A 19,294-nucleotide genomic window follows, 5' to 3' on the forward strand; every position below is an offset into this window, starting at 1 on the left:
AGCCCCAGGATCTCCATTTTAGCAGCGCGGGCCTCTCTCCGCCCTGGGTAGCCACGGAAACTTGTCGTCGCCAGCCCCCTCTAGCCCCCAGCCCTCCCTCCCCTTCCACCCTCTCAGCTAAGAGCAGGTACCTGGTCGGGCTCTCCTTATCGCACAAGGACAAGGGGGGGCTCTACCCCCGCACGATCCCCTCCCAAAGGCCAAAGTGGCGCCACTGGAAGGAAAATGGCGTCCAAGAAGTCCTCACAACCGGCCCCCCTCTCTTCTGGGCGACAGTCCTCAGCCCTACCTCTGCCCTTCCTCATTCCCGGCCCTCGGGCTCCCGCTGCTGCCGCTTGCGCAGCCCCCGCTTCCGCTCCGTCGCCACCATCTGCTTTGCTGCCATCTTCGCCAGAGCCGCCCCTTGAGTTGCCAACACTGCTTTTGCAGCCAACGCAGTCTGTGCAGACGCCGCTGTTTGCTCCACCGCTGCTACCGACGCAGACGCCGCCCCCGCCGCTGGAGTCCTGAACGCCCAAGGGGTTGCCTCTTGTGCAGTACAGCGGTCTGTGCCAATGCCGCTTGCACCGCCCCCCCCTTTCGCAGCCAACACTGCCTGCGCCGCCTCCAATGCCGCTTGTTCCGTCGAAGCCACCTCCATCTGCACCGCCGCCTGCGACGCTGAAGCCGGTGTCTGCACCGTCGCTGCTACCGACGCCGCTGAAGCCGCCGCTGTCTGCACCGCCCCCGTTGTCTGTGCCAAGGCCGCTCGCACAGTTGACGCAGTCCTCGGCGCCGTCGTGGTTCCGCCGCTGACGTCCTCTGCGCCATCACCCACGCCGCTTGTGCTGCCGCTGAAGCCGCTGCCACTGCTATCCCCGCCGTCGCCGCCGCTTATGCCGCTGCCGCCACCGCTTGAGCCCCAGACGCCTTCCGAGCCAAAGCCGCTTGTGCAGCTGAAGGCATCTGTCCCAACGCCACTTGGCTCCCTCAACGCCGCTGTCTGCGGCCACTGCTTACGCCGCAGGGCCGCTTGCGCCTCAGACGCAGCCGCTTCCGCCGCCGCAGCTGTCTGCCCCGACAGCGCCATCAGCCTCCGTAGTGGCGATGGCGAAGCCGGGGCATCTGCGGGCGGCTTAAGCGGCGTCTGAGGCGGTGCAGAGGGTGTTGGCCGGAGAAGAGGCGGCAGCGCAGGTGGCGGCGTTGCCAGACAAGCGGTGACCGTTGGCGACGCAAGCGGCCTGGGCTGCACAAGCGGCGTCGGGATTCAAGTGGCGGCGGCGGCGGTGGCGGTGCAGACGGTAGCGGCGGCGGCAGAGTCGGCGGCGGTGCAGACAGCGGCGTCGGCGGCGCAGGCGGTGTAAGTGCAGATGGCGGTGGCTTTGGTGGCGGCGGCATTGTCGGCGGCGGCGCAGGCGGTGTTGGCTGCGGAAGCGGTGGCGGCACAGATGGCGGGTGTGGGCGGTGCAAGCGGCATTGGCGCAGACAGCTGGGCTGCACAAGCGGCAACCGCTTGGGCGTCCACGGCTCCAGCAGCGGCAGCGGCGGCGTCGGCGGCGGTAGCAGCAGTGGAGCAGACAGCGGCGTTGGCGCAGACTGCGTGGGCTGCACAAGTGGTGTTGGCTACTCAAGCGGCGGCTCTGGCGCACATGGCAGCAACGCAGATGGCGGCGGGGGCTGCGCAAGCGGCGGCAGCGGCAGCTCCTGCGAGGGCCAGCAACTGAGGAAGGGCAGAGGTAGCGCTGAGGACTGGCGCCCAGAAGGGAGGGGGTTAGATTTGGGAGGAATTCCTGGATGGCATTTCTCCTTCCAGTGGCCCCACTTTGGGCTTTGGGGTGGGCGGGCGGGGGTACAGCCAACCCTTGTCCTTGCGCGATAAGGAGAGCCCAACCAGGTACCTGCTCTGAGCTGAGAGGGTGGAAGGGGAGGGAGGGTTGGTGGCGAGAAGAGGCTGGCTATGACAAGTCTCCGTGGCTCCCCAGGGTCGAGAGAGGCGCGCGATGTTAAAATGGAGATTGTTGAGGCTGGGGGAGGCTGCGGCGGCAGCGGGCCGGGTCGCTCCCGCTCAGGCCTGGCTGCTCTGGTGCAGCAGCCCTGGCGCCGGCTCCTCAGCGATCGTCCGCCTCTGCCACTGCCGTGGCCATTCCTCCCAGGGAAAGGGAGATTTACCCTGGTGAGGAGGGATGGAGGGAGCCGTCCCACTCCCCGCCACTGGCCTCTGGCTGCCTCTGCGCGCCCAGTCCAGATCCAGCCAGCATCTCCTCTGCTTCAACCGCCCCCCCGCCCCCCGACAGCTCCACACTGCAGTCCACAAGTCCGCCCGCTCCCCGCGCCCACCGCGGCCTCTCTTGGGCCGCTGCCATCTCTGCCGCCTGTTAGAGGTAGCAGGGTCTGGGCCCTGAGGTTGTGGGGTGCCCTTGGGGGCACCCTGTGCACTCCCCGTCCCTGTTTGGGTCCTTGGAAAGGGTGGGTGGTTGGTCTCAGAGCCAAGTTTGCAACACTGGATGCCTGGGAAGTTGCGAGGGCTCACCAGTGCCTGTGTTTTGCTGTTTCTCCTTTTTAACTGGATCCCTGTCTCTTCCCTCCCCTTTCCCCCACTCCTCACGCCTCAGAAGGCCAGAATGACCAGAGAACCTGCTGTAGAGAAAGGCTTTTGGGCTTTGAGCATCTGCACCTTCAGAAGCTGCGCTGAAGCCTTCATAGGCAGCCTCTGCCATGTGAGGGAAGGCACTTCCACCAGGTACTTGAAGATCTGGGTTAGCTTTGGTGGAAGAGCTTGTGTCTCTTAAGGTGTGGGAGAGGGTGGAGGGCTAGCCTTGAGGTCCTCTTTCCAACTTGTTGAGGATGGCTTTTTTGTATTTGCAGGTGGTTGATGTGTGGTTTTGGTTGTGTGTATTTCGTGTTGGGTGCAAAGGGGTCCTCTTCACCGCATGACTTGTGGGAGGACATTTGTCCAAGATTTTGTCTCATTTCTAACGGGCTGGATTAGGTTGTCACTTGTATCCATTGGGCTATTGTTATGGATGGGCTCAAAAAGAGAGGAAGCAGGGATTTTTCTGTGGATTGGAGGAGTTTAGACGTTTTCTTTTGACCATGTGTAGAATGGTTTTAATTTGCCTGTCCTGAATTACGTTTTCTTCTCATGAGCGATTTGGTGGTGGAGGTACAGTTATGCTGGTTGTTGTGCTTTTTCTGTCTTGACTGGCAAACGTCTGTTCCTTTCTTGTGTTTGAAGATAAACGTTGGGGTTGGATAAAGAAAGTGTAATTTTTTGCAAAGCTGAATTGTCAGTTTGTGTTTGTTTGTTTTCTGATGATCTTCTGCAGTGGTGATGGGTGTCTTTCTAGGCAGTGTTAAGGTACACATTAGTCTTTTTGGGCAGCACACAATCTCCTTTCTTTTGGTGCAAGGAGTAGTTACTTCTGTAGGTTATTACCGTAGGCTTTCTGTTTAGCTCATTGGGTTGGGGATAATGTGAAGTTGAGACCTTTGTGTAGAGGCTAGTCTGCTTTTCCTTAGTTGCCTGCCATTTTCTGAGGCCAGGCCAGCTAACTTGTCAGTGTATGCTGTTAGTTGCTGGGATGGGAGGTTTGAGTGATGTAGATTCATCCTGTGCTTCAGTCAATGCTGAAGAAATTCCAAGATGAATAAAAACAATTTTGATAGGGATGCCTGGGTGGCTCAATGGTTTAAGCCACTGCTTTTGGCTCAGGTCATGATCCTGGGGGCCTGGGATGGAGTCCCGCATCGGGCTCCTGTCTTGGTGGGGAACCTGCCTCTCTCTCCACCTCTGCCTGCCTCTCTGCCCGCTTGTGTGCTTTTTCTCTCTCTCTCTTTATGCCCCCCCACAATAAAAAATGAAACCAAAACCAAAAACAAAACTATTTTGGTAAACGGCAGCTGGGTGAGGAAGTGGTCAGCACTAACTCAATTCGTTAGAACTTCGGGGAATAGTGGATCCCTGGATGTCTCCTTTGCAGTCTGAACTGAAACATGCTGTATTCTTTTGGCTCTCAGTCTCTCTTTGGCTCTGTCACCTGGGCCTTTTTGGTTGTGTTGTCTTCCTCCCCATGGGAATGTTCCCTTCTTCTTTTTAAGGGAAGGAAGTTTTGTGTTTGTTTGTTTGTTTTTAAGGCTTATTTATTCTCTTAAAGATACTTGTTTCCTTGAGAGAGTCTCTGTGGGGGCAGGGGAGGGCAGATGGACATAGAGAGAATGTCAGGTACACTCTGCACTGAGCCAGGAGCCAGACTGAGGGCTCCATCCCAGGACCCTGAGATCATGACCTGAGCCAGAATCAGGAGTTGGATGCTTAACCCACAGAGTCACCCAGGCACCCCTTTAAGTAAACTTTTTGAACCGCAGCATATATACATAGAAGTGCAGAGATCATAAGCCAAAAGCTTGAGGAACCTTCACAAGGGGAACACACCATGTGACTTTACACCCAGGACCCCAGAGACTGTGACAACCTTCTTGAGGGTCACTTCTGCCACGGTTCTTGACTTCCGTTGCTGGGGAGCTTTTGCGCATGTTCCTGGATTTGGTGTACGTGGAGTCATCCAGTTGGATGCACTCCTGGGCCTGCCTTACGGAGGGTCATCCGTGTTTGTGTGCATGGTTGTGAGTTTACCAGTGCTGCTGTTTCATCCTCACACTATTTTAGAGCTCCACTCTGCGTGTAGACCCTTAGACATCCTAGAAATAGGATAGCTCCTTGGTGCCTTTTAATTACCTGCATCCTTGAACACAGGTGTCTTCTTTCAGCTGTAGTGTAAGGATCAATTCTGGTGTCTGGAACTTTTCCACAGCCCATGAACGGAGAAAGCTTTTGCCTCCTCAGTTGTAGAGTTCTATCAGTCATTGCTCTTTCAAGTCACTGGTGAAGTGGATAGAAAATGCCTGCTTTCAGGGAACCGAACGGATGTTGAAAAGGTGAGACAAAACGGTCTTCAGTGGTAGGAGGCGCACCCATGGAATAAATGAGTCCATGGGAGAGATAGTTACTCTCTGTGGGTACATTGGGAAAGGCCTTACTGAATCTGGGATTTATGATTCTTGGAGGTTGTTTTTTGGGCAGGCCGATACTAGTTAGTTGTTTGTTCCCTCCTCCATCCTTTTTCAGCTCTTCCTTCACTTCAGAGGTCATCCACACCTTTCCACTTCACCCCACAGGCTGGTAGCTACCATTTACTGTATAATAACCATCAACAGCCTTATGCGTCCAGGCCTGAGGAAAGCAAATCCAACTCTCTCTGCTTGGTCAAATTAAATTACGTGGCAGTTTTCATTGACTTTTTTTCCCTTTTTTTAATATTTTACTTATTTATTTGACAGAGATCACAAGTAGACAGAGAGGCAGGTGGAGAGATATAGAGGAGGAAGCAGGCTCCCCGCCAAGCAGAGAACCAGATGTGGGGCTGGATCCCAGGACCCTGGGATCATGCCCTGAGCAGAAGGCAGAGGTTTTAAGCCACTGATCCACCCAGGTGCCCCTCTCATTGCCTTTGAAATAAAGTCCAAATGCCAAGCATCACGAGGGGCTCCTGATTCAGTTCTTTGGTGTTCCTTTAGGATTTCTGCAAGCAGACTGCCACCAATCCCCATGTGCCCTCCACATATAGGGGTCTGTGTTTCCTGCCAACTGCTTGTGTCTTGGGCTGGGACCATGGGACCTCATTTCCATACCTTCACACCTTCTCTTCCTCTAGATTTTCTCTTAAATGCTTTCCCTTGCTTCTGTGTCCTGCCTCACTACCATTTGGACTCCTAGATGTCTCAGGAAGCCTTTTCATCACTCCAGTCAGGTGTAGCTCATCTTTGCAACACTCGAATTGTATTTTTTATTGGCTTACCTCACCCTCCAAATCATGTACAATTCATTTAACACTTGAACAGAAGTTTTATTGGATCACCTATTACATTTTACCATTTTTGAGGGTAGGACCTTTTAAAAATAAAAATAAAAAAAACAACCTAATGATTTTGAGAGAGGGAGGGAGGGTGGGGACAGTGAGAGAGAAAGTTTTAATCAGTCTTCATGCAGACTCTGAGCCCCACATGAGGCTCCATCTGATGACCCTGAGATCCTGAGCATCTGACCCTTAACTGATTTGAGCCACACAGGTGCCCCCTGAGGGCAGGACCTCTCTTTTCACATCTTTATTTTTCTAAACTGTGTAGTACAGTGCCTGGCAGTGACAGGGCTTCAGGAAAAGTGTATGGAATAGATGAAGACGAGTTTTAGTTGGAATCTGCCTAAAACTGTTCCATCCATTTGAAAGTTTTATGTAATAAATAAGCTTTCATACTAGGGCTTGAATCCTGTGTCTGTAATGTTACTAGGATAGGGGAAAGTTGTCTTTATGAAGTGTGTCCTTAAAAGTAATATACCTGTTTTTCTCATTTTGTTTTTCTCACCAGGGGCTGGAATTTAAACCCAGAACTTGAGTCTTGGATGCTTTAGGCAGTGCCTTGAAAGTACTTCCTGGAGCGGTGTGGATCTTCAGAGCATGAGCACATTGACCTGAGCAACAACTAGATGATTCCTAATCCTTTTTGGGTGTCCATTTGGTTATTTACGTGGCCAAGAAAGTCTTAAAAGTCTGCTGAGGAAGCGCAGATCCGTCATGCGCAAAATCTGTTTTGAGGAACTAGATGGGTGTGCACGTGACCTGGTGTCTAAAGGCAGTTTAAGAATGGGAACAGAACAAGTTGGGTATCGATGGAGGGGTTATGCTGTCCATCGTGTAAGTTCTCTTGTGCTCATATACCTATAAGTTGGAAGTTGTACACAGAGTATATTCTGTTGAGGACTGTGAATTAATTCTGTTAAATGGAAGTCTTGACCATTCACTCCACGTATTGAGCTTTAATTTCAGTTCTATGCAGTGATTGACTGTTGTGTCAAAGAAGAATTGTCAGTAAAGACACTGCAAGAAAACTGCAGTGTTAGAAATCAGGAATAGTGGAAATCATAAGGTAAACAAGGGAAATTTTAATTTTTCATCAGGATTAGATCATGCTCTCCTTTCCCTCCCTTTCTCAGTTTAGAAAAACTATTTAAATGATCCTTTCGTTGAGAGAAGAAACTGCTAGAAGGGATATGTTAAAAGAATCTTACTTAAAACTTCATATTAAGAGCATTCGCAATACATTTAAAGATGAAGTTGCTTTTGCGGGGAACAGGTAATTAAAGGGGATGTAGAATGCCAGTATCATCAGCCTGTATTGGATCTTCAAATCTGTCGAGTACTTGGTGGTTAGTCAGGGAGAAAATAAACCTGATGACTGCTTTCTGAGAAGAGATGAGATTTCCTATGTACGATAGAAGGTTTATACACTGTTCATTCTTTTCTAGAAGTAAAAGTTGTCGAATATCATAAGTCTGCCAGAATATTCCAGGTTTCAAGAAATAAAAATTCAGCTTAAAATGAACTTCAGTCAAAACCAAACATTTCTGGGGCACCTGTGTGGCTCAGCGGATTAAGCCTCTGCCTTTGGCTCAGGTCATGATCCCAGGGTCCTGGGATCGAGCCCCACATCGGGCTCTCTGGTCAGCGGGGAGCCTGCTTCTTCCTCTGTCTCTGCCTGCCTCTCTGCCTACTTGTAATCTCTCTCTGTCAGATAAATAAATAAAATCTTAAAAACAAACAAACAAACAAAAAAACGTTCTGTGGTCTTGGGGTGCCTGGGTGGCTCAGTTGGTTAAGCATCTGCCTTTGGCTCAGGTCAGGATCCTGAGGTCCTGGGATTGAGCCCCACATCGGGCTCCCTGCTCAGAAGGTCTTACTTGAAGGGAAATGGGGCACTTACCCAGGTGGATAGGAGGTAGCTACCATAAAAACACCTGCTTGTAACTGGGTTAATAGCCATGAGTTCACTTTGAGTTTCAAACTTTAATAAGCATGAAGGTTGGAACTCGGTTTATCTGGTACTACCAAAGCCTCTTTTGAATTTTGATCCCATGAAGGAGAGAGATTATCAGCGCATTGGTAAAATTTAAAAAATAACTGATGTATTTGTAGGGTATTTTCCTGTATCATTCCATATATTCCTGATTCTCCTTTCTTTTGGTTCTGAAGGTGGTAATACATGCTTAGAAGAAATTAGGGGACCAAACAACATAAAGGTCACTTTTATTCTGCCCATGCAGAATTACTTTTATTTGACCAATTTATTTGTTTATTCCCTGGACCACAAATATTTCCATAATTATAGTTTTCTAGGTTTTGTTTAATATGCTAGTTTATTGAATATTGAAAGTGCTATAGGTTGTAGTTCCGTGTAGGAATGGGGGTATCAGGCAGTGTATGATACAAAACTAATTGAGTCTCCGGTTTGAAAGATATCAGTTCTGACCTCTTGGTTCTCTGTGGTTCATTTTGGGTTTTTCTTCTCTAAGGAAATTTCTTGTGATCAATTCATAGTTTTAGGGATTCCTTTTTGTAGGAAATAAAGCTAACATCCAGTTTCCAGTTTTCTTTTTGTTTCGTTTTGTTTTGTTTTGCTTTGGGGGAGAATGAAAATATGTCTCTGGATTCTTAGTATCTGTGGCGTGATTAACTTTGCCAAAGTCTTTCATGAAAAGAAAAAGTATGGAAGGCAATCCAGATTTAATGTCTTTCTACTAAATTTGTTGAATGTTGTGGTGCTCCAACTTTCCTATGTATCGGAATCCACTGGAATGCTTGTTGAAACACGTTGCTTGATTTCTGGCTCTACCCACCACCTTCCGGGTTTTTTTTATGAAGTAGGTCTGGGTGGGGCCTGTGAATTTGCATTTATTTCTTAGAAGTTACTAGGTGATGTTAGTGCTGCTAGTGCTGGTCTAAAGAGCGCTATTGGGAACTATCGGTTAGATGACCTTAAATGCGAAAGAGAGGCCAGCCATGTTTCTTAATGAAACTGGAGATAGTTTTGATGTTACAGAAAATTGATGTTTTGGTATTTCACAGGGAATTTAAGAGAAGTGATATCTATTCAGGTTTTAATTAATTAATTAATTAAAATGATTTTATTTGTCGTGGGAAGTGGGGGAGAATGAGGAAGCACAAGCAGGGAGAGCAGCAGGCAGAGGCAGAAGCAGGCTCCCTGCTAAGTGGGAAGCCCCATGCGGGATTCGATCCCAGGACTCTGGGATCATGACAGGAGCTGAATTCAGTTGCTTAAGTGCCTTAGCCACCAAGGCATCCCTACATTCATTTTTTTCACTTAGAGCTGGAATTAGATGCAATTTCTTAATAAAGACATTGTGTGTAGTAGAAGAGCACTTATCAATTGGGGAACCATATCCACTAAATTTTTATCGTCCACATTGAAAAGTCAGATATTGTCTTGGGCTATTAATATGTGTGTCGGATTTCAGATACATGTAGTTTTAAAGGCTATTTCTTTGTAACGTATGTTAGAGCCAAGTTTGATAGGTTAGTGAACTAACCTTTCAATAGAATGTTGGCCAAAGAACATGAATAGATAGTTAAAGAATGACAAATCAAGTCCAGAAACATGAGAAATATATAACTTCTATTACTTCAATACAAAACAACATTTTTTGGCAAGTCAGATTTTAAAGACTACAAAAAACTTAGTGCATCTTGTAAGAAGTGGACATTGTAACAGCCTTGGTGGCTAAGATAAGCTGCTTTGATTTTCTGAAGACCAGTTGGTAGCAATTCCTTTAAAAATATTTTTAGCTTGTGACCCAGCATTTGCACTAGGAATTAGTGTTCTCTGCATATACATTTTCTGTGTAAATTCATTTGTTACATCATTATTACAACAAAAAAGAGCTGCCTGGCCAATGCACTCATTAAATGTTGGTAGTATGCTTCATGAGGGGCAGGTCTTTTGCTAAGACCACAAGGGTCTGTGGCCCAAAAAATGGAGTTTGATAGTAATTCTTGCTGCAAGTTAATAACAAACAAACAAAAGAGTCTACATAGAGGTCAGGGAATTGATACTAAACTGTGTAATAGTTACAAATATTTTGCAGGTCTTAATACTGTCAGCTTTACTTTTCATATGGTAAAAACTGTAAATAACCCAAATGTCCTTCAGTACTTGAGTGGCACATCCATACTAGATGGAATACTTCTCAGCAGTTAAGAAGGAACAAACTCTGGATGCATGCAGCAACTAGTGTGGATTTCAAGGGCATGATGCTGAGTGGAAAAAGCCAATCTGTACAGGTCACTCACTGTAGGCAGCCAATCACGTTTTTGTTATCACAAAGTTAGATTAGCAGTCACCAAAGGGTTAGGGCTGATGAGGTTGGGGGTGGGGTGGGTGGTTGTGACTGGAAAGGGCTACTGAGAGGGAATGTTTTTGTGTTGATGAAATCTGATCTTGATTGTGGTGGTTGTTACCTGAATCGACACTTGTGAGTAGGTGACCTAAAATGGTACACATGCATCCCAATGTCAGTTTCCTGGTTTTGATGTCCTGTAATCCAGAGGATGCAACCCTGTCTGGGAAATGGGGTGGAAATTATATGGGACTTCATACTGTTTTTGCAACACCCTGTGAAACTGTAATTATTTCAAAGTAAAATGTGAAGTTTTAGAAAGAATATCTAATAAAAGGAAGTGTTCACAGTATTAGAATAAAACAAGTTTCAGAGTGATAAAACATATAATCCCACCTTAATATTTCATATCACTTAATACATTTACCTGGAAGTAATGAGTGACCAAAATATCCTGAGAAGTAGCATGGTGGATTCTTTTGGATTCTTTTGTGAGTGTGTGTATGCTTCTCTATAACGTCGATAGTTTAGATGAGCTGGTATCACTTTTGTCGTTTGAAAAACTGTATTCATAATAAGTTCCAAAAATCTAATTCTGCAATGTTGAAATTTAAATAACAGTTACATTGAGATTGGAAAGTTTTGTTTATATTGGTTACACCAAGTTAGCATTTAAATAGCTCTTTTTTTTTCCAATTTATTTATTTTCAGAAAAACAGTATTCATTATTTTTTCACCACACCCAGTGCTCCATGCAAGCTGTGCCCTCTATAATACCCACCACCTGGTACCCCAACCTCCCACCCCCCCGCCACTTCAAACCCCTCAGACTGTTTTTCAGAGTCCATAGTCTCTCATGGTTCATCTCCCCTTCCAATTTACCCAAAAGCACATACCCTCCCCAATGTCCATAACCTTCCCCCCTTCTCCCAACCGCCCTCCCCCCAGCAACCCACAGTTTGTTTCGTGAGATTAAGAGTCACTTATGGTTTGTCTCCCTCCCTATCCCATCTTGTTTCATGGATTCTTCTCCTACCCACTTAAGCCCCCATGTTGCATCACCACTCCCTCATATCAGGGAGATCATATGATAGTTGTCTTTCTCCGCTTGACTTATTTCGCTAAGCATGATACGCTCTAGTTCCATCCATGTTGTCGCAAATGGCAAGATTTCGTTTCTTTTGATGGCTGCATAGTATTCCATTGTGTATATATACCACATCTTCTTGATCCATTCATCTGTTGATGGACATCTAGGTTCTTTCCATAGTTTGGCTATTGTGGACATTGCTGCTATAAACATTCGGGTGCACGTGCCCCTTTGGATCACTACGTTTGTATCTTTAGGGTAAATTCCCAGTAGTGCAATTGCTGGGTCATAGGGCAGTTCTATTTTCAACATTTTGAGGAATCTCCATGCTGTTTTCCAGAGTGGTTGCACCAGCTTGCATTCCCACCAACAGTGTAGGAAGGTTCCCCTTTCTCCGCATCCTCGCCAGCATCTGTCATTTCCTGACTTGTTGATTTTAGCCATTCTGACTGGTGTGAGGTGATATCTCATTGTGGTTTTGATTTGTATTTCCCTGATGCCGAGTGATATGGAGCACTTTTTCATGTGTCTGTTGGCCATCTGGATGTCTTCTTGGCAGAAACGTCTGTTCATGTCCTCTGACCATTTCTTGATTGGATTATTTGTTCTTTGGGTGTTGAGTTTGTTAAGTTCTTTATGGATTTTGGACACTAGTCCTTTATCTGATACGTCGTTTGCAAATATCTTCTCCCATTCTGTCAGTTGTCTTTTGGTTTTGTTAACTGTTTCCTTTGCTGTGCAAAAGCTTTTGATTTTGATGAAATCCCAAAAGTTCATTTTTGCCCTTGCTTCCCTTGCCTTTGGCGATGTTCTTAGCTGAGATTGGAGAGTATATTTATCCTCTAAAACGTGTTGTGTATGTAAATTTAAAGCTGTTTTTTGCTCGTGGTATGACAAATGTCCCGTTTGATGTTCTGACTCCCCAGTGTTGTCCAATGTAAGATATGCATTGCAGGCCACATGAAATTTCAAGCTTCATTAACCACATTGAGAAAGTAAAAAGCAGGCAAAATGATTACTTTTAAAGATTCTATTTATTTTTTGTCAGAGAGCAAGAGAGAGAGCAAGAGCTCGAGCAGATGTGCTCTCAAGCCAGAGAGCCCCTGTGGGCACATGCACAATCCAGGGGGAGGGTCAGGCAGAGGAGGCAGACCAGGCAGAAATGAGAAGCAGTGTTCCTGGTAAGCAAAGAGCTTGATGTGGAATTTGATCCCAGGACTCTGAGATGACAACCTGAGCTCAAGCTTAACTAACTGAGCCACCCAGGTGTCCTTTGTTGTAATCATTTTTAAGAAATTTAGACCCCCCCTACCCCTCACCAGGACCCTGTGAGCACTTTAACAATTCCTTTGGAAACTTTATCTCTAAACCTCCCTGATAGTGTTGACGATGATTCCCAAGCATATGGCCTACTGATAGACATGTAAAGGGTCTCACAAAAAGGTTTTACTACTAGTAGTGAATAAACTTTCCCCCAAAAAATAGCTGGCCCCTCAAGGTCCTAGAAACCTTGCTTCCAAAATTCCTTAGAGACTGACACCATCCCTAATCCCTTCCCCACCTTACAAGTATATAATAGACCACTCCTGAGAACCCCAGGGCAGCATCTCTTCCTGCCCACAGGTCCTGTCCCCATACTTTAATAAATCACCATTTTGCACCAGAGAGGCCTCAAGAATCCTTTCTTGGTACTGAGCTCCAGACCTCACCCCACCAAACCTCACCTATGTTCTAGAAGTTCATCATTTGGTGTCCAACTGGGGCTGTGAGTCTTTACATGTGGACTCTGAGCTTTGGTGCAAAGTTGGTGAGTCCGTTCTCACTCCTTCCTTTACTCTCACTTCAGGGCTTTACAAGGAGTATGGTCTTATTGGAACACTTGCATGTCAGTTGCTCAGACTTTAATCCTCTACCCTGTGGCTAATCCACAGGGAAGAAAACATCAGATTTTTGGCTGGAAGTTAGTACGCTAGCCGGAATGGTAATAAGACCCAGAAACTTGATGTCGTCTCTTTATTCCTGTTCTTACATAAAGTTGGCTTTCTTGGGCACGGGACAGCCACCTAAGTCACCATGAAGGACCGCTGCCATTCTTAAGACTCCCATGTGAGGTTTCTTCCTGAATGATCTAATGTGATCTCCTCCACATGCCTGGCCTAGCCACTTCCTGCCATGGGACCTCCACTGGGAGATGGCCAAAAGCAGTACCCGATTGAATTAAAACGCAACCAGGGATCGTTTCCTAGGGAAGTGGGTGGTAAGGACCCCATGTGTTGGAATGTCACATAGATCATGATGGGTTTCAGTCTTTACTGTTTCACGTCAGTGTCTTCTCCAAACTATTTAAAGCTATGAAATTGGGTAATTTCCCCTTGACAAACATTTTTTTTTTTGTTTCCCATGGGTTAAAAATGGCAGGGCAGCCCCACAACTTTTAGAGTATAGGATGGCACAATATCCTACTCCATTCACCGGGCACCCATGTGTAGCCTAGGATGCAATGGGGAAGAAGAGGGATGCCGGCACCCCTCCAGGGCCTTTTATGGCAGGAATGCCTTCCCGAGAAGGTAGAATGGAGATCAATAGCGAGGTCTTGAGGGACGCCTTCTTGAGGGCGGCTTTTGACATATGGGCAGCTCTGACATATCCTGTGTGGGACGCGACTCAGGCATCAGGGGGGATTAGATAATGGACCTTCTTTCCTTTTCTGGGAGCATGGCCTCAGTAGGCTTCTTCAGTCCCAAGGACTCTACCGTGGGATGCCTTTGAACCCACTGGAAATAATTTGGATTGCAAAACTTAGGAGAGGACTGAGCTCCTGTAACACTGCATGGCCTCAGTGGGATCTATCCGTTAGACCCCTGTACAGGAAACAGGGTGAATGAACCTAGGGTGCCTTCCTTGTTTATCCCTAAGCCGTCATTGCTGTACACCAGGACCCCGACCTAAGGGCGTTTTGCAGAATGTGTTTGCCCGAACGAGTGAGCTAGTCAACTCCCTCCTGACATATTGGGTGATAATTATGTAAATAAACCTTCTAGTAAACCCAGGTTGCTAGGCCACCCGTAGGAAAGGGGACTCTGACTTTCCCTCTGTCTGTTTCTCCTCATAGAGTTCGGGGCTTCTCCTTTACTCATTTCTGTGTTAATGGCTATAACTGGAGCCAACTGGGGTTAGTCTAACTTGAGATGGAGACTTTAAGGAATATTCCAAGGCAGCTGCCAAAACTCCCTTTGTTTCAGAGAAATTCCCTTTCTTCTTTGGCCTGACATGGACTGCTTAACCCCTCCTTCCTGGCGGGAAAACATGGCTTCTGCTCCTCTGTTGGAGCTGTCCTTTTAACCATTGCTGGTACTCTATGGTTTGCTCTTCCAGTCTAAGGAAACGTTTTTCTTAAGAGGTCCATGACTTACAGCAATGTAAAAATATTTATTTGTAAATAAAACATTCACCTTTTCTCTCTGTCTGAACCTTCTAAAACTCAAAAGGTCTCAGTAAGTATTTTCCTCCATGGCAATCAGTCTTTTGAATAAGTTCAATAATAATCTGTTCTCCTTGTAATAGAACACCATGGGAAACATGGGTTGTTTTACCAAGGCTTTGACTGGAATGCCCTATTTGAGAAAGACAAAAGGAACAACTCAGATATGACCAGACAGCCTTAAGGAACTCAGGTTGCCTTTTTGAAACCTGGAGCCATAAAGCCCCTTGGAACTGTGGGCCCAATACGTGGCTTACACTGTTCCCAGCAGCCTTTCCAGGTGAGTAAAGAATGTCACTTCCTGTCAGGCGCTGGAACCTCTGGATACCCTGGGGACCTCAAGAAGAGGAATTCACCCAAATCGACAGGTATTGCAGGCATGTCTGATGGCAAGTACATGGCTTGGCTTCTGGCCTGGAGAGGCTATAACAAGTTCAACCTAGAATTTCCTTACAAGAAGTTCCAGTAAAGCAGATTCTAAAAGATCTATATGATCACTCACTGTTATTGCTGAGCTTTTGTAAATAATTAGGCCACATTTGATAAAACTGGACTTGTTTTTCAAATAAACTAGTCCTGATTTGGCTATCTCTGGAAATGAGGGTTATTTTAGAGAGAAAAATTATGTTTTAATAACACCGTTATGAATGTTACATTCTACATTGGATTGCATTTAAATGTTTGTTTACCTAAGCTAAACAATTTGAGGTGAACTTCAGAAAAGTTGCACAATAGCTCATTCAGAGGATCTTCTTGCATTTTTATTCTGGGGGGGGTTATAACAAGAGCCCATGGCACTTGGTTAAACAACTGGAAATTAGAATTGATTCCCAAACAATTGTATAACTTAACTATCACCTTGACCATTGTATTTCCCTATAGAGCATAACTGTTCAGATGTTACTGATCTTGCTTACTGTATTTGGCCAGATTTAAGATGCCCTGTATAAAATACAAATGATACTTGGTTTACTGATGACAGTAGTTTTCATGAAAAGAGTAAGAAAATCTAGGTGTGGCGTAGTGCCCACTAGCACTTTGCAATTGCGAAAGCCTTAAAAAGTTAAATGTTTCCTGCATTCAGCCTGGCATACACAATCTTCTGGAAAGGTAGAAAAAACTAATCATACTTTAAAATGTCATATTACTAAGCTTAGTCTATAAACCCAGGAAAATTGAATTACTCTCCTACCAATAGGACTTCTCACGATGAGAACTGCTCCAAAACAACCTCTAGGACTCAGCCCTTTTGACTTATTACATAATAATATTATATAATAATGATTATTATAATTATTATGTAGTTATGAGTTATTATATATATATGTATATCAAATATCTCTTTCCATAGATCTGTTATTAGATGAAGATTCTAATGCCTTATTAAATACTCACTAGAGGCTGGTTTAACTTATAAGGTACTCAATGAAGATACTAATCATGTACTCCCCAAACCCGATTTAATTATAGCTGAAAACCCACCCCATGTAAATCTCAGAGACATGGTTTATTTAAAAAAATATTGGAAATCACATACAACAGAAAGCCTACATCCAAAATGGAAAGGTCCATATCGGGTCATACTATGTACTCCCACTGCGGGAAAGCTAGATAGACACTCTTCCTGGGTGCGTATATCTAAAGTAAAACCCTAACCTCCTTCACAGGGACCCAGTGAGCAAATGAATGTGCCTTCTTACTCCTGTGAGCCCTTAGAAGACCTCAAACTTCTCTTCAAGCCAAAATGAAGGTTGTAATTCTCTTTATCTTTTTTTTCACCTATCTTAACTGACAGTTCCTTTCTACAGTGGGCACAGCATTATACTGAACTACATAATCAGTTTGTTGGATATGTGGAATTTTGCCTATGTCAAGTACATCCAGGTTACCCTGGTGTGTTTTGCCTTTACAGGGCACTGATTGGCATTCTCTGCAGGATTATATTTCAGATATAATATATGGAGACACTATGTACCAGGATAACTCTATCACTAATCCAGATGTTTCTTCCTGGCCCATCCTCATTGAAACATGGAATTCACCAGGACCCCATGACCAAGCTTTTTCATACTCTCAAACTATTAAAGTCCTAACTGACCTTACAAGCCCACAAATTAATACCCACCAACTAGGGCCTAAGCCTAAGCTACAAAACCCTCCTCATCGCTATACCAAGGATGGCATATATCAAATTTGGGATACATATTTGTGGTTCCTACCCATCATTGGACAGCTCAGTCAAAAGGCAGTTTTAGGCCAGGGCCAAAGAAATCTTACATATGATACATGGGCAAAATGCACACGACATCTGGGACGACTATCATTAGAAATGTGTTCTGAAATAATAGTACTCCAGGCTACTGACAGGTTTGCTACTGATTGGGTAAGGTGACCTGGCATTAGATGGACAGCTCCAGATGGAACCCACTGGATATGTGGAACTAACCTATGGCCCTGGCTTCCTCCAGGGTGGATAGGTCACTGCACCTTAGGATTTGCCTGGATTCATGGGCATGATACTATAATCATCACTACTCCAGCTAATCTCCAGTTTAAAGCAAAGATGGACACGATCAGTTTTTAAGTGGTATGATCACTTCATATCCATTTTTGCTCCATCTTTGGGACTAGAGGATTTCATTTGGCATGTAGAAGCCCTTAATAAATATACTGCAAAGGCACTCAGTGATTCACTAAATAGCATCTCCTTACTTACTATCGAAGTCTCACAGATGTGCAAGGCAGTCCTACAAAATAAGATGGCCTTAGATGTCCTGACAGCAGCATAGGGTGACACATGTGCAATTATCAAAGCAGTGTGTACATCCCAGAATATCACATAAATGTCACAGGACTAATAAAAGATAAGAATACCCAGATTGAGGCTCTGCAGGATCTCTCTCTCTCTCTCTCTCTCTCTCTCAGTGATTGGTTAAGTTCCTGGTTTAAAGGAGGACCTTATTGTCCAATTGTTGGACCTAATTGTTGGCCAACAATTAAATATCTCCTTTTTAGAGTTCTCATCCTTACGGCCTTGATAATCTTAATGTGTTGCCTTGTTCAGTGTTTCTCTCCTTGGTGCCGAACTCCATTGCTGCAATGACTTCATGACGACAGATGATACTTACCACGCAGAGAGATGTCGCCCTCGGCCCGCAAGAACGACAACCAGCCTGGTATGGTGTTAATGCTTCATCTCTTTATTTCGACAACTTTCTTAGCTTATATGTGTCAGGGTGACCAATAAGGGGCCAAACAATGGGGAGAGCCAATGAGAGTCCTGTTACTTTGCTGATGAAATTTGAAACAGCCAATGACTATGTCCTCCTTTAGGTGGGCTTCACCAGAAAGTTCGGTGTTCACTTGCAGCGTATTTTGCTGGCAGTGAGCCAAGCACCATCGTGTAATGGTGGGGGCTTTCCCGGCTGGAGGCGGTCCCCGACACAGAGACACTTCCTTACTGTCAGTGCTGGATTCAGCTGCCTCCCTCTTTTGTAACTTCCCTACATGTTCCTCAACTGATCAATGTTGACCCAAGTAGGTAGGGACAACTCTACACCCCTATTCAGCAGGAAGAAGTTACAGAAGATGAGACCTTCCATCTTCAACTACCGTAAAGATTTAAGGGTCAACATAGTTCAGGGGGGAATGATGTGGGAAACAGAGGCAGAAGAAAAATTATTAAATTTTCTTACCTACTGACAAGCCCTTAAAACAGGCAGAGTGACCCTCCTCTTGGGACCCAACTACCCCCACCTTAAGGCTTTGCTAAGGGCAAAAGGAAATCCTAGCCTGACTGACCCCTACCCCCAACCAGGATCCTATAAGTCTACTTTAACAATTCCTTTGGAAACTTTATATCTAAACCTCCAAGATAGTGTTGACAAACTTTTCCGAGCATATGGCCCACTGGTAGACATCGAAAGGGTCTCACATAAAGGTTTAATTACTGGTCATGAATAACCTTTTCCCCAAAACAATAACTAGCCCCTCAAGGTCCTAGAAACTTGCTTCCAAAATTCCATAGAGACTGACACCATCCCTAACTTATTCCCTCCCCAACTTATAAGTACCTAATAGACCACTCCTGATAATCCCAGGGCCTCTCTTCTTGTCTACCGAGCCTGTAAATATACAAAGAACACCTCAGCATTCTTTATGAAGAACTCATTTCTGATTTTGGTGAATATTAGCAGCATGAAATTCTGCAACTAGACTGTTTTTTTTTCTTTATTGAACATTTGTGAGGATTGTGGAATGTGGCTGTCCAGACTAAGTGAAATTCGATGTAATGATGTTTCATAGATTTTTTTTTCTCAGTGCTTTAGGGTGTCTTTAAAGTATCAGTATACACAGTGTCTGTTTATTGCCATTACTTTGTGGATAAAAGCTTTAAAAATATCACATTGAATGATATTGTGTATGTGTAGACACATATGCAGTTTGGGATTTTAAACCCTGGGTTGCAGTTAATTGAAGTTCGCTGAAATTCATGGAA

The 19,294-nt window shown here is 45.4% G+C and overlaps 1 protein-coding gene, 1 long non-coding RNA gene and 1 other non-coding gene across 3 annotated transcripts in view; all 3 read left to right on the top strand.

Annotated features, from left to right (window-relative positions):
- The window catches only part of LOC122890426, a 543,550-nt gene that overhangs the window by 184,902 nt on the left and 339,354 nt on the right, over positions 1-19,294 (top strand). The window lies entirely within an intron of this gene.
- Positions 1,694-7,489, top strand: LOC122890070. The gene is made up of 3 exons (XR_006381041.1): positions 1,694-1,715; positions 2,592-2,719; positions 6,403-7,489. It is a non-coding gene; the product is annotated as an uncharacterized LOC122890070 (long non-coding RNA).
- On the top strand, positions 9,743-9,892 carry LOC122890803. The gene has a single exon (XR_006381225.1). It is a non-coding gene; the product is annotated as a small nucleolar RNA SNORA62/SNORA6 family (small nucleolar RNA).

Source organism: Neovison vison, chromosome 11, assembly GCF_020171115.1.
Source record: "Neovison vison isolate M4711 chromosome 11, ASM_NN_V1, whole genome shotgun sequence".
Taxonomy (NCBI): Eukaryota; Metazoa; Chordata; class Mammalia; order Carnivora; family Mustelidae; genus Neogale; species Neogale vison.